Source organism: Ixodes scapularis, unplaced genomic scaffold (assembly GCF_016920785.2).
Source record: "Ixodes scapularis isolate PalLabHiFi unplaced genomic scaffold, ASM1692078v2 PGA_scaffold1__304_contigs__length_218370807, whole genome shotgun sequence".
NCBI classification, from domain to species: domain Eukaryota; kingdom Metazoa; phylum Arthropoda; class Arachnida; order Ixodida; family Ixodidae; genus Ixodes; species Ixodes scapularis.
In genome coordinates, this window is record NW_024609846.1 from 96,898,227 (window position 1) to 96,912,599 (window position 14,373).

A 14,373-nucleotide genomic window follows, 5' to 3' on the forward strand; every position below is an offset into this window, starting at 1 on the left:
GTCGTTTGGGTGGAATCCGCGCAGCCCGAGTCGTCGGTATGGGCATCGGCGGTACACATGGTCGGCTTCCCCGCAGTGGTAGCAGAGCGGGCGTCGGTCGGCCGTTCGCCACACATCGGTCTTCCGGGGTACACGGGGCTCCTGGATGGCGTACTGGGGCTGGTCGTCGCGGCGTCGGTCGTGCTGCGGCGCAGGAGACTGGCGTCGGGGCGGCGCGACATAGTCGCGAGGAGGAGGCGGTGGCCGTCGGGCCACTGCGGCGTAGGTCACGGTGGGCTCCTCGGGTGCAGCTACGTTGGCAGGAGCCTCCAGTTGAATTGCCCGCTGAATTTCGTCGCGGACAACTTCGGCTATTGACACCGAAGCCGGCTGGTGGGTAGCAGGCAGGAGCTTCTTAATTTCCTCCCGGACGACGTCCCGGATGATCTCGCGAATGCTGGAGATGCTGGAGCCAAGGTCGCAAGCGGACGGCGGAACCGCGCTGACGCCGGGTAGCCTCTGGTAGTGGCTGGCTCGGACTTGCAGTGCACGCTCAATGTTCGTCGCCTCGGTTACAAATTCTTGAATCGTCGTCGGTGGGTTGCGTACGAGGCCACCGAAAATGTCGTCCTTCACGCCGCGCATCAGGATACGCAGCTTCTTTTCCTCGGTGGACTGAGGGTCGGCGCGGCTGCTCAGGCGGAGGACGTCTTCAACGAAGCTGGTTACCGTTTCGTTGGGCCCTTGAGTTCGTACTTGAAGGAGGTCTTCCGCTCGCTGTCGTCGTGTCTGGTTCGTGAATGTCTCCTTCAGGCCAGCGATACATTTGTCCCACGACGTAAGCGACGCCTCGTGGTTCTCGAACCACTGCCTCGCGGTACCCTCCAAGGAGAAGTAGAGGTTTTGGAGGCGCTGCTCAGTGGTCCATCCATTATGGCTTGCTACACGTTCGTAGTGCAGGAGCCAGTCCTCTACGTCTTCGTGGGTCTCTCCATGGAAGGTCGTCGGGGTTCGCTGGGCAACAGGCAGGTAGACGACGGCGGCGGCGGTCGGGGACTGCGATTGCTGGTCGTCCATCGTCGGCCTCGTAGGCTGCCTGGTCCTGGGTGGCAGAAGTCCGTATTCCGGGTGTAGACCTCGGGTTCGGCGACTGGTCCGAGTTTCAGGTTCCGCGTTGAGTGGTCTTGTCACAGGGCTTGGAATCGGGCTTGCACTGCGGGCCCTGGGACGGGAACGCTGTATGGGCATGCGGTACCCCGCACCTCCACCAAAATGTCAAGGTTGGTGACCAAAGGAAAACAGGAAATAAACAGGGAGAAATAAACGTTTAATGTGGCGAACTTGTGCCGAAAAATAAAAGGGTACAAAGATAATAACAGAGCGTCGCGGGCGTCGAAGTCGGCGTAGCAGCACAGTCGAACGCTGGGGCGAAAAACTGACTGTGGCTCGCCACGCGGAGCCCCTTATGTACATGAGTGGTCTTCTGGAATAATCGGCGTAGAAACTTCGACGCGTAGAACATTCGGGCCTGGAACAAGCAACATGATTCTCGAATTCTCCAGAACACTGAATTGCAGGAATAAACAAAAGACACGTCGCTCCCAGGATTCAAACCCTAGCTTTTCGCGTGGGAGGCAGGCGCGATAACCATTAGGCCACGCGGGCGCTGCCTACTTGGCTAGCGCGCGCGGCAATATGCCTGTTCAAGGGCGTTTCGTTCGGGTCCAGGTAATAGGGTGTCCAGAGTGTGGGATTGTCGGGGTGCGGGGTGGCGTAAGTATGGTGCGTCCCGCGTGCCTGTACGGTTGCTGCATGCGCCGCAGAATTACCCCCGTCAAGCGCTGTATGTCCTGGGGTCCAGAGTATGTTTACCTTGATTTATAAATTCTTGAAGTATCTGCAGTCTTTTCCTAGTTTGATTCGCTGTGGCATCTTCCGTGGTGGAGGAGGATAGTTCCCGCACCGCTGCGAAGGAGTCGGTTAAGAGGCGATATTGGTGTCAGAGGGTCGCGCCTCTGTCAGTGAAGGCTGTGTGGTGTATGTCCTCCAGTGCTCCCCAAAGGGCGAGGAGTTCCGCATGGAGTATGGTGCCCTGTGGGAGAGCAAATGAGTGCTGTCCTTGTACGCGAGCGTCGGTGTCCCAGATCCAGGCTATGCTGACTCTGTCGTTTCTTGCCGTTGCGTCCGTATAGACGTTGATAACGTTGTCTGCACTGCTGGCGTGCCGGCAGCTTCGGCTACGCCAAGCCTCTGCGCCCGAAAGCGCCTAAAAGGCGGTCGCAGATCATGGAAAAGTCAGTGGCTTATACTGAGCGGTGTAGCGCGAGTAGACTGCCGTAGTAGCTTGTCCAACATGTTGAAATGACCAAACGCCCTCCACTACCCTTCCCCTTCCCCTTTCTTTTCCCTTGCGGCCTCAAGCCATCCTTGTCATTAAAGGACTTCAATCAATCTATCAATCAATTGTTACTTTTTGTGTGTATTTTTTTTTTTTTTTTTAATTTCCGGTCCTGGTGACCATTGTAGGTGCCCGAGGACCAGTCAAGCTGCATATTGCAGCTTTTTTCCACGGGTCCCACCATCACAATCCATGGAAATAAAAATATTCATTATTATTATTATTATTTTCGAACCTCGAGGTTCGGCAAACGTTCGACTCGTTGGACAAGTTCAATTTATGGATAGTGCTGCCCGACTTTTACGCGCAAACTTCAAAATTTTGGGAAACAAATAATTTATGAACTAAATTATTTATTATTTCGTAACCTAATGATCAATGTTTACACATCATTGCAAATATATGCAATTTTGAAGCTTTTACGAAAGTCCAACGCACAATGGTCCAGTCGAGCCTGTTCGATCTCGAACCTTGGCAGGTTCATGACATCCCTTGTAACATCGCTCGACAATCGCGAAAGGCGCGAAGCGAAACCAACATTACGCTACAGTCACGAGACCAGCAACAGCCAATTCGACGAGACCGCTCTTTGCGAGGGGGCGCATCGTCTGCTGCAGGCACCCAGTCCACTGTACGCTCCATGTCCCCCCGCAAACTGTTCAGGAGGGTCTATAATAATAATAATAATAAACGCATCTTTCAGAAACCTTGAGCCTGTAGACCAGCTCACCTGTTTGAGTATTTTATTAAGAATATACGCTAAACTTTTCATGACGTACTGCGGTTCTACCTACTTCGCGGCAGAATGGCTTTAGAAGTGTGACGTCTGCTTACGCTTTTCAATCGCCCGTTCTTTTGATGTGTTTTCATTTTACATTTACAACGCTCGATTCTGCCTAAATCTGTATTCAAGGCAAGGGCGAATCTTACAAAACGGTGGCGGAGTAAGGAAAGAGGAAAAAAAAGTCATATTACCTGCGAGTGTGCTTCGGTTGCAGTCGTGCAATAATAGGCCTGCTGCGTCATTTGCGGCAAACCTTGGCAAAGTACTTAGCCTGCTTCACATTTCTATGTTTCACCAAAATATGCAATGCAATTCGCGCCAACATTACGCCGATGGGGAAAGTTACACCGCTGGATAATTACAGTAGGTTTCTGCGAACTTGGGAAATATAGAACTATCGCTTTGAATAGCATATTCAGCTAATCTTTCTGTCGCAAAAACGGACAGCACACGGAAGTTAAACTATATTTCTTGATGTGCGCGGTCTATTCAGGTAAGTAAATATACTCTGTTGAGTGCGCTTCTTCCCGCGCAAATATGCGCTGTGGCGAAGCGACAGCCGCGGAATAGTCATCAATATTTATTTTTTACTGGTTTGCTGGAGCGCACTTGCGTTTTTGGAAGAAAAGGACGAATGGGTTGGTAATAGGAATCTCGCATTGGGGAAGGCAACAGTGCCGCGGGCTGACATATGCACACTAGATATCAGGAAATAGACATGGCATGTGGGGAGCATGTGGAGAGCAGGATGACATGCCCGAGTACTTGATACTTTGCGGCACGATTCTCCTAGTAAAGGCCGGAAGCTCATGAGACTTTGAGGTGTTGTCAAAAATAGGAAGGTTATGCTGGAGGCAGGACAACGGAAATATGTCCTTGCCCTTATCCCTGCAGTGCTACGGTTGAACACCACAACGAGTTTGGGCAATAGCTCAAACACAGCGAAATAATTTATTTCTCCAAACTGTACGGCAGTCAGTGGCACCCCAGTCAAGAGCCTCCTTACCCTCTGGAAATAGCCTTCGCCAAGAAGTGAGGAGGGTACGGAGACGTCAGCTGCCGGAAGAACTACGCTCCCTCGAGAACTTTGTCCTCGACTGAACGTTTGCAAAGACATCTGACGGAGAACAGTTCCTGTGGTTGGACAGAACAGGCGCCGATGAAGGGAGGACCTTGATTGTCACCACGGAAGAAAATTTAGAGCTTCTGTCACAGATACATTTCATTAAGACAGACTGCTTTTGATACTCCAAACAGTGCACAGGTTTTATTCCATCAAACCAAGAAATGAAGAAAACCTACAGGTACCATTAAAACATTCCTTATATATATGCGACCTATTGATTAAAAATAACTTTTAATATAAGATTTTGTTGAATAGTTTGTCAAGGTGAATAAAAAATTTAAGCTAAATATAAACCAAAGCAAACATCAATATTCATTTTAATGAAAGGGTATGTGAATGAACCATGGCATAATCAATATTTATATAATAACCATGAACTCAAAGCTTTCTTTTAATAAAAAAAAAAGAGTTGGTAAAACAGAAATGTATAAGTATTACCATCCCCTGTTCATGAAAAAGTCCAGGGCTTGGGTCAATGATTTGGTGCTTGTAAAACATTTCTTACACTTTGACGTACACATATATTCACAATAGCTGAAGTATAGGATAGGCAGTCTCTTGTATATTTAATTCATACATGTGACTGTCAAAGAGTACTTTCGCGCAGTCTGATTTCGTCCTTGTGCGGTTGCTAGAGGCCATAAAATTACATAAAACCCGTGGTTGAGCGTTTCTGCTGACTGTGTCCCGCACTGTACATCTACTGCAGAACTATCACGAACATAATGAATTGAAATTTCGTTCCGGTAGCCCAGAAGAACTGATTAGTCTATGAGAAAATCGAATATGATATTGCTTTTCCAACTGGCAACGCCATTTTTCTATAGAGCTCCACAAATATCACACTTATATCCACCTCCATGGTTTCTGACCGTTGGTGTGCGAAGGGGATGAGAAGCAGTGTAAGTAGTGAGGACTTATATCTACAAAGGTGGCCTCAAGGGAACATACAATCATGGGGAACAATAGCAAAGTTTAAATACTTTCACTTGCACCTTCCACAATGACGACTAAATCGCCTAGAGTGATTCCATTGTCAAGAAGTGTACAGCTGAAGCACTGCTAAAGCTACAAAAAACAACTGAAGCATACATGAGCTTGGAGATGTCTGCACCCATTCTCCACTACCCTGTTGGAAAATTTCGATGATGGAAAGATGACGGAAAAGGCTCATACAAGCGTAACCGTAATATGGGACATCCTATACAAGCAAATCGGCGGATCCAGTATAGTGGATTAGAGCGGAACGATACAGGTAGGCGGAACCATACAAGCGTGTCGTATTATGGGACATCCTATACCAGCGTAGTGGAATATGGCGGAAAATGTGGAACCATACATGCATAACGTAATATGGGACAACCTATACCAGCCAAAAGGCGATACCAGCACGGTGGAGCCATATGGCTCCAACATGCTGGTTTCGGCTTTTCACTGTTGTACAGGGCGATTTAGTTTTAAGCTTTACATATATGTTTAGAAAGGTCGTGAAAGCTAAATCAATGCGGTTTGTCCAGGCGAGTTATACGGCCAGGCGTACGTAGTGTAGGGACCTAATCGTAACGATCAGTCAGATAATTAAATACAATTTGTTAATGAACTTTTTAATTAGTGAAAATGAAAATATGGTTTCAATTAGAAACTTGCTGAGTCATTGAAAACCACAAAATCAACTCTTTTTAGAAGGATATAATGCAGGGGTAGCCTTTTACGCGTTCTGTAAAAACGCTTTATTTGGACGAGTTTCTAGGTTTCAGTTCCTTATCAGAGCTCGTCTCTGCGCCCAAGGTCCTGTTCCCCCTTAGACACGCAACTCACGTGCACAGACCGCGTAAATGTAGCTTTTACGGCTTTTTTAAAAATATCTGAAAAACATACAAATAAACACTCTCTAGAATGAACCGAATACGATACGATTGTATGGTTCCTTTCCCGCTTGCATTGTTCAAGAAAGACTTGTGGACATCCAGCGTTTCATTGGAATGCTGGATGTCAGCGAGTCTCTACATCAGTGAGTGGTTTCAAACAAGCATGATGTTTGCACACCAGAAAGCTCTTATCCGAGGCTCACCAGGAGCACTAAGAGCAGAGGCAAAATGTCGTGACGTGGTAAAATTGGTTGCAGGTATTTATTTTTAGAAGACCTGCATGCAGCAAAGCTTAACTTTGCTCAAAAGAAGATAATTAAAAATACAATACTGAACAATGGTGTCCCTTGAGCTGTCAGGCCAAACTCCCACTCTTGCCACTCAGGAGTTCCTAACTTGTGCGTAGAGGATCAGCACAACCCAGATTTGTGCTGCAAGCGCACCTGCAATATAAAAGTTGAATAAACATGAGATGAAATATGAGACGTTTACAATTCTCTGTAATGTGAAATTAGAGCACAGATCTTGAACAGGAGGATGGGAGGGTATGACCCCCCACCCCCTAACCCTCCTACTCTTCTGCTCCCTCCCATTTAGCGGGAAATTTCCGATTTTAGCGGGAAAATTTGCCCACTAAATTTAGCGGGTTAAGTTTTCCACTAAATTTAGCGCGGAAATTGATGTCACATGACCTCAACACAAATGCAGTTTTCCTGCTAAAAGTAGCGGGGAAAATGACGTCGCACGACCGTGTCATGTAATCCATAAAAAATTCAGTTTCTCAGCTAGACTTAGCGGAAATATTAACGTCACATGACCGCAACATTAATTCAATTTCCTGCCAAATTTAGTTGGGCGGTTACGCCGACAGCAACGCCGCAAAGCGCGGAAACGGGTGCTAAGAGCTGCGCTAAAGAAACTAAATGCATCAGGTGAAATAAAGTGAAAATTAGAGATAAGAAAAAGAAAAGAGAATCTAAGATCAGGTTCTCAGATTCTTCCCTTTGTCCGTTCTCAAATGTTTTGATTTCAAGAAATGTTTATATCTTTATTCATACCCAAAGAACCCCTCCTAGTTTCAGCATGAATGCAATAAATCAATGCAGACTAGACCTTGTAAACTATAATGCACATGAAAATGAATGTTCGCCACATAGTCATGTATGAGTCAGTGGCTCAGATCTCTAAATACATTTGTATTGAGAAACATTCTTGAATAAAACTTCTGGGCTTTGAATTCGACAGTTTGTACTTCCATAAGGAACACTGTATGGCACTGATTTTTTTTGCGACACATCAGAAACAGCACAGCAGTGTCATCCTTGCCTACCTAACAAGAATTTGTATTTTTTTTTTTTTTTTAGCATGGCATGTGCTATTTTAATGCTTATACAGCCTCCTTTAACAAAATTTCCTTTGTAGAGCTTTCTATTGGTTCTTATTTAACTCGCATGACAGATTCGGTACCTTGAATTCTCACTCGGCATCAACAGTTTTATATATTAATGTAATAGGGAAAGACAAGATGTATGGTCTTGAGTACGGCTCAACAAGCACAGATGTTGAGAAAAGTACTGAAGAAAACTCAAACGTCAAAATAAAAATAAGCTGGAATGTGGATACATTTAAGGACACGGTCATAAATACAGTAGCAGATTCAATGTGAAGAATACGTGTTAGACGCACACTCAAAGAAACCTGTTGCATCTATATTCATTCAAATTACTTCGCAGAACCCAGCGCTGCAGTCTCGGGTGCGAGTTCGCTGAATGAGTCCACTGAAAATGAGTGCAGACGGAAAAAGCAGTTTGACCTGCGAAAATGAGCATTACATAGGCAAGTGACATGGCATTATTACTGTTACAGTGCCGAATGTTTCAAACTGCCAGTCGCATCATTCTGCGAGTTCCATCCGTATATTACAGGGTTTGGCTCTCTCGAATGCTTGGCGAGAAAAATTATGAACTGGAAATGTCTAGCGTAGTTCTAGAAAAACTACTCCCAGAATCCTAACTCAGCATCGTAAAGAATATAAAAAGTTTCTAGAGAGAAGGTTAGTGCAGGAGTTGAATAAACTAAATACTTAGTTTTGCGAAACCATCTTGCCGTAGTAAACGTATAAAGTTCCCCTAGGTAGAGCTAGTCATTACGGATGATTGTGCCCATTGCATACCATAAAAATTTTATTTGCGACCTACAATATTTACAGACTCAACCAACTCTGAATAAGTGGAACACTTGGCACTAAAGATTGGTCTCACCATGACTGTCTGCAAACATCCACATAATAATTTCCATAAACCTATGCATTTCAAGAAAATATTTGGAGCGAGCTGTTTAAACTGCCATAACACTTTTTAACACTAATAGAAAGCCTGTAGTGGGCCACAACTTCAGCAGTTTTTACTTCATTATGAAGGGCAGTAACAAATATGTGAACCTTAAAACTAGGCCTGCACTGAATTGCTTTCTTAAGTTGAACGTGCTATGCTCGGTTCAATATATTATCTTTGCAGAGCTGACAATGTGCAAGTTCCCATTTTTTTATATTTCAAATCTCCCGACTGCTAGGTGGGGTAGGTACATAAGATTGATGACACCAACGTAACACAATGATTATTTTAAGAATTTGTTTGGGTATAGCACTAGCGAAGCCATCTGCGGGAAGTTATTTCTGTGACTCCGTCGAACCTATGTCCGTGGGCTTTAAGTTCACATGTGAATCATGTCTGCAGACGCCTTTTTGTAATTGGAACTCCATCCAACCCGAGATTTGAATGTTTTTTGCATTTTAGGCTTAGCAGTGCTTTTGCTGTTTCACTTCAAGAATAGGTAAGAATGCTTATTTCGAGTAGCATACCTAACACTTGGTGGCATGAGGACTCCCTTGTCGTGATGCTAATCGAAAGTCACAAGCAGGGAGATACTGTGATGCTCTTGTTGCTGGGATTACCTCCCCCATGGTCCTGGCCGGACCACAGAAGAAGATTGAGTCCAAGCTTGTGGCCACTAGGATCCCCAGATCTTGAGGCAACCAAGTAGCTGGAAATAAAAACAAATCACAATCAAGTACTTGGCAGAGCTACATTAGAATGGCTAGCATATTCTTTCGTGATCAGCACATAGATCCTTTTGCTTTTATACTTTGTACTTGTACCTATTAAAAAACTGCTCCTTCACAGCCACAGTCATAGACACACCCCAGGACAAGGCCACACAGGCCTTGAAATGATCGGTACTGAATTAAGGCGAATGATCAAATGCATTCATTTAACCCTCTTTCACCCCAACCTGGGAGATTTCTGTCAAATATTCACATTTAACTCTAAAGACTATAAAAAAAAAACTACTATTGCAATGCAGAGCCGTATAGTGGGAGAGTTTAGCCAGTGGGTGTGGTGACAAAGGTGGCGGAAAGGAGGAAAGGGAGGAGAGCGCCGAAGGAGGGAGAGAGAAGGCAACAAAAAGGAGACGACCGCTATTTTGACGCAACGCTGTTGGCGCGGAGCACTGTTGAGGCTATGTGTCGTCTGCTACTGGCTTAATTCATTTTTGCCTTTATAAAACTTTGCGTTTAAACATGGCGAAACTTCTTTCTTTAGGTTTTTTAGCCACCGAGGAATAACACTATATTATTTTATTGCCAGAGCCTGCCAAATAAAAGCAAAGGGCAGGTGTCTGGATAGAAAGAGTTTAGTTGGCGCACCAAGAGGCTAACCAATAAAAATGGGTACCACTCTGCGCAAAATGCCTAAAAAGCGTGCATCTCTACTTGACACTAACAGCGGCATACACTATCTATTTTACTGACTAAAGGGTACTAGATCATTATTTTCAGCTAACTAGTCAAACTAGATATTCTTGCCGACTTGCTTTTTAGGAAAATTTTTAAATTTACAAGAACTATTAAGACAACGGCTAAAAAAAAGCAATGGCAAAACCAACAATCGAATTCGCCTGCTCTCCAGTAGCACGACATCTATAGAAGGCAGACCTGCAGAATGAGCAAGCAGTCTAAAAAAGAGTATGTCCCATGTATAATTTGTTTCCATGCTGCAAAGCAAGTGCTGGAAAGAGGTTTCACGACATTAACAAAATTTCTTGCAATCAGTTGAGAACAAGTTAGAGCAGTGAACTTGTCCTTGCCCTTGGCATAACGTCTTAGTGTTGCCCATGGAAACTCAAATAAATTTGTAAATAAAAACAAAAAAGACTAACCTTTATAAAAAAATCTAACTTTCGCAAAGAAAAGTTATCTTGAACAAAATATGCGGGATACAGTTGTACAGCATCCATTTCCGTGCTGAACCAATTTTGAGGCGAATCTGCGACAATGAAAAGAAAACGCCCGAGTACATTAGGGAAAGACAGAAAGGGTGCATACCTACAAGAAAAAAAATTTAGAACGACCACGGGCAGGAACCTCTGGTGAGGCTCTCGGAGTGACTCCCTGCAATGGGCCTGCGCAGACCAGAGAACAAGATCGGTCAGAGCTTGCAGCCATAAGGTGCTTCATACCATGAAGTTCCAGAAGTAGCTGCAATTGGAAGCAAAGTGCATTTCGTTTCTCTGCAGAATGGAGAGTTTAATAGCTAGTATGCATTCATAAGGTGATACAGTCACGAATGCAGATTTTTCAATGCAGCACTATATCACCAAATTGTTAACCGTGCCGGGCAACACTAAAAACCGAGAGCATTATTCCAAACTATCTCAGTTTAAAGTTAACCACGGCAGAAGCTGCAAGCCATGTGACCTTCAAGTTGGACGCCATGGTACGTCGAGCTTATAATCATGTGTCACACTGTTTTTGCTGCAATGGCTTGTAGTGTCAAAAGTGGTCCAGCTTAAAGAGATGCAAAGTATAGACGTTTGTGAGTGGGGCCCTGACCTAGTCTTGAGCTACATTGCGAGGAAGAACGTTTCAACCGGGATGTTTGCTGCCCGTATCCACACAACCAGCTTGTGGACAGCGATTGCTCGAGCCGAGTACATGTCCTCGACAGTGCCATTATTTGACAAGCAGTTTTATGAATGTTAAACATGACTGACTTACAGAGAGACTGCATCTCAACGACTAATGACTTGGGATACCTAACTGAATACTGATATATTAACTGAATGCAAAACAAATTACCTGGCAGGCATTAAATTTAACAACAAGGTGGGTCGACTCCGCATTAAGTTGGAGTCGATGCGTCAGGCACGTCGCCAGGATTTTGTTTCAGGGGGGGCCCACTCATAACAAAATGCTGTATGAAGGGGAGGGGGGAGAGGAGGACCCATGCAAAATGGAAGATATCGGGGGGGGGGGGGGGGCCGGGCCTCATAAGCCTCCCCCTGGCTACGTGCCTGCGATGCGTAATAGGACAATATAAACAAAGATATGCCTTACAATTCCTTTTGCACCCCCAAAATGATGTGTTTTTGAAGGTAAGATACACAATGTTCTTGATTCAATAAGTGCCTCAGCTGTACAAATGCATATGCAGTAAGGGCACTCGCCAAGCCTATTCTCCTCAGCTCTGTGCAGGTTAACCTAAGTTAGAGTACAGAGGTACACGCTCACTGACAGCATGAGGAAGGCAGGGAGAAGTCTCCGTTGTTCCACCACCAGCCCGTCTGCTACCTTCGATGACGTTTCAGCGCCTCATGAGCCTGGAGCGAGCACATCTGTCCAAAGTGGGGTGAAAAGCACAAGCACGTGCTGGAGAACGCCCAGCCATTCTCTTTTTGTCATCGGCTATTCTACATATTTTAGTATGACATATTTTTAAGTGAGAAAAAGTATTGCAAATATGCAGTCCAACTTTGACCATAATACAGAAGTCTGATAAAGATAACAGTTGCCATTCACCATTTTCCAAATAAGTGGTCCCATGTATTGGAACATCTACACATGTGGTGCGTGAGTGGGTTCAGGACTGAGACGCTAGAAAACGAAGCGCTCACAAGGCTTGTCTGGCCCTTCCAACCATGCGGGTACATTCATCGCAAATCCCCGATTTTTAGACAAAATGATTTAGAATGAGCAAATCTTGTCTACGCCCAAGGTAGAACATTGAATTGTGATTCCCCCATATTGTGCCAACCATCCTTCAACCTGCGGTACCACCTGCAAATGAACTATGTTGCGCTGCGGCACGCGTCCATGTTGCCTGCTTCAGGGAAAACCACTGCTCGTGTTGAAGACGACATCCCACAGTGTACAGGCAACAATGTTTAACGAACTAAAACAAAATTGATATCATTCAATAGACGCAGATAGTCTCACAAAGTGTCGACACCATGATTGTTGTTGTTGGTTTTACTCTTGCATACAAACAAAAGTGACTTCCTCTTTCCTCCGATGTACAGTAAAACCCCCCTATCTTCATGGCCCCTATTTCTTCTCGAATCGGTCACAGAGCACATAATCGCAGCCACTGAATTCTGCAAAATTAAAGGCCGCGAAAATTAAAGGTTCGCCAACATTAAAGAGTTTACTGTTCTTCCGTGTGTCACATGATGTTAACATTTCAAGGAGGCTGAAGGTATTGGTTTAAGAAAAAATTGACCTATAGAAAAAATGCCCTTCTCCAGGTTAGGCAAGCGAGGTTCTTTTGCACTACCTATAAGGCGGCAAGTTTGTTTCGGCAGAGCTTTTGGTTAAACGGAGTCACAAAAGTAGCTATACTTGGAGTCAACTATTTTGTGCTGCATTATAAAGCTAGAGTAAATTCCACTGTGCTTCTGCACAGCACTGTTTGTGGCGAGAGCATATGTGGTTTAGTGTTGCATCCCATTTGCATGATCTAGAGAAACTAGCGCTAGCAGAGTTGGAGCACTCAAAAAAAAACAAAAAAAAACACAGCCGACTGTGGAAACATTGAGAGATGCACACATGCGAACTGTGCATTTCTTAAAAGTGGATTCCAGCAAAGGTAAAGACAATATGTATACTTACGGCGGCCATACTTGCCTTTCCCAAGCATGACCACTTTTCCCTCGGTAGCACCATCCAGTAAGCAACAGCAACACGCCCATGAGACGCCGCCGACTCATGGATTGAATGACGACCCGCCTGAGGTCTTGGAAGGAGATCCGGAACACTGCTTTAGGCCAGATGTGGTATCTAGGGGGGGCAGGGACTAAAAGTAAAAATTAACAAATTTATCTGAAGCGCCACATTCCTATAGCATAAACTCTAGGATAGCAGTATCTTTTTTTTTTTTTTTGAGGTCAGTGATGCATTTTAATTAAACACAAATGGTTGGTTTATATGATGAACCAGCAGCCCCTATTTTCCTTAAGTGTAACGGAGTGTCTAACGTTACGTCCGACGGAACCCGAAATAAAAATTAAAGTTACGCCCAACGTAACTGTCAAGCATTCGAGTTGCGTCCGACGTAAACCAAAATAAAAATTAAAGTTACCGTATTTACTCGAAAATAGGTCGAACCCTATTTACTGGGTCCATAGAGAATAAAAAAAAAAATTCAAATATAGGTCGACTTTTTTATTTTTATTTTTAAGAACAGGGGAAATTTTGGGCAAAAGAAAGAAACAAACCTTTATTTACATCACTCTCAGCTAAATCACGGGGCGATGCTAAAAACTTCATCACCGTCAGAACTTCTGGACACGTCATCGTCGTCCGAAGCTTCTTCAGCTGGGTAGACATCCTCGCATATTCGCAGCAATACTTCACTGACACCGTTGTAAAATGACGACAGGAAACGAAAGAAGGTGCGAAGCGACGGAAGACAAACTACAAAGACGCAAGCAAAGCCACCGTGTCGCCATGAGCAACACGCGAGCCGAGCCGCCTCAAGCAACTAACAAAAGTAACTTTTTCTTTTTTTTCTTCTTTTTTTTTTTGTGCGCGTTTGCAAGGATGGAGGGTAAAGTGCGTGGCGCATCGCGTTCCTCTCCTTCCCCGTTGCCCAGCAAGGGGAACGCTAGAGGCGTGATGTCGAAATCCGACGCCCGAGGAGCGGCACGGGCCACCGCGGGCGGCGAGCCATTTCGGTTACCAAAAGCTTTTTGAAACAAGAAGCGGCGCGGCTCTACGGCAACGCCGGCTCGGTGACTCGATAGCTTCATGCTTCCGGTAGGGTTGCAAAATTTGGTCGCGAATGCAGGTGTCGAAATTCTTTAGTCACAATTTCCGAAAAAAAAAAAAGAAAAAAAAAAAGGTCGACTTATATTCGAATAAACACGGCCGCGCGACGATACA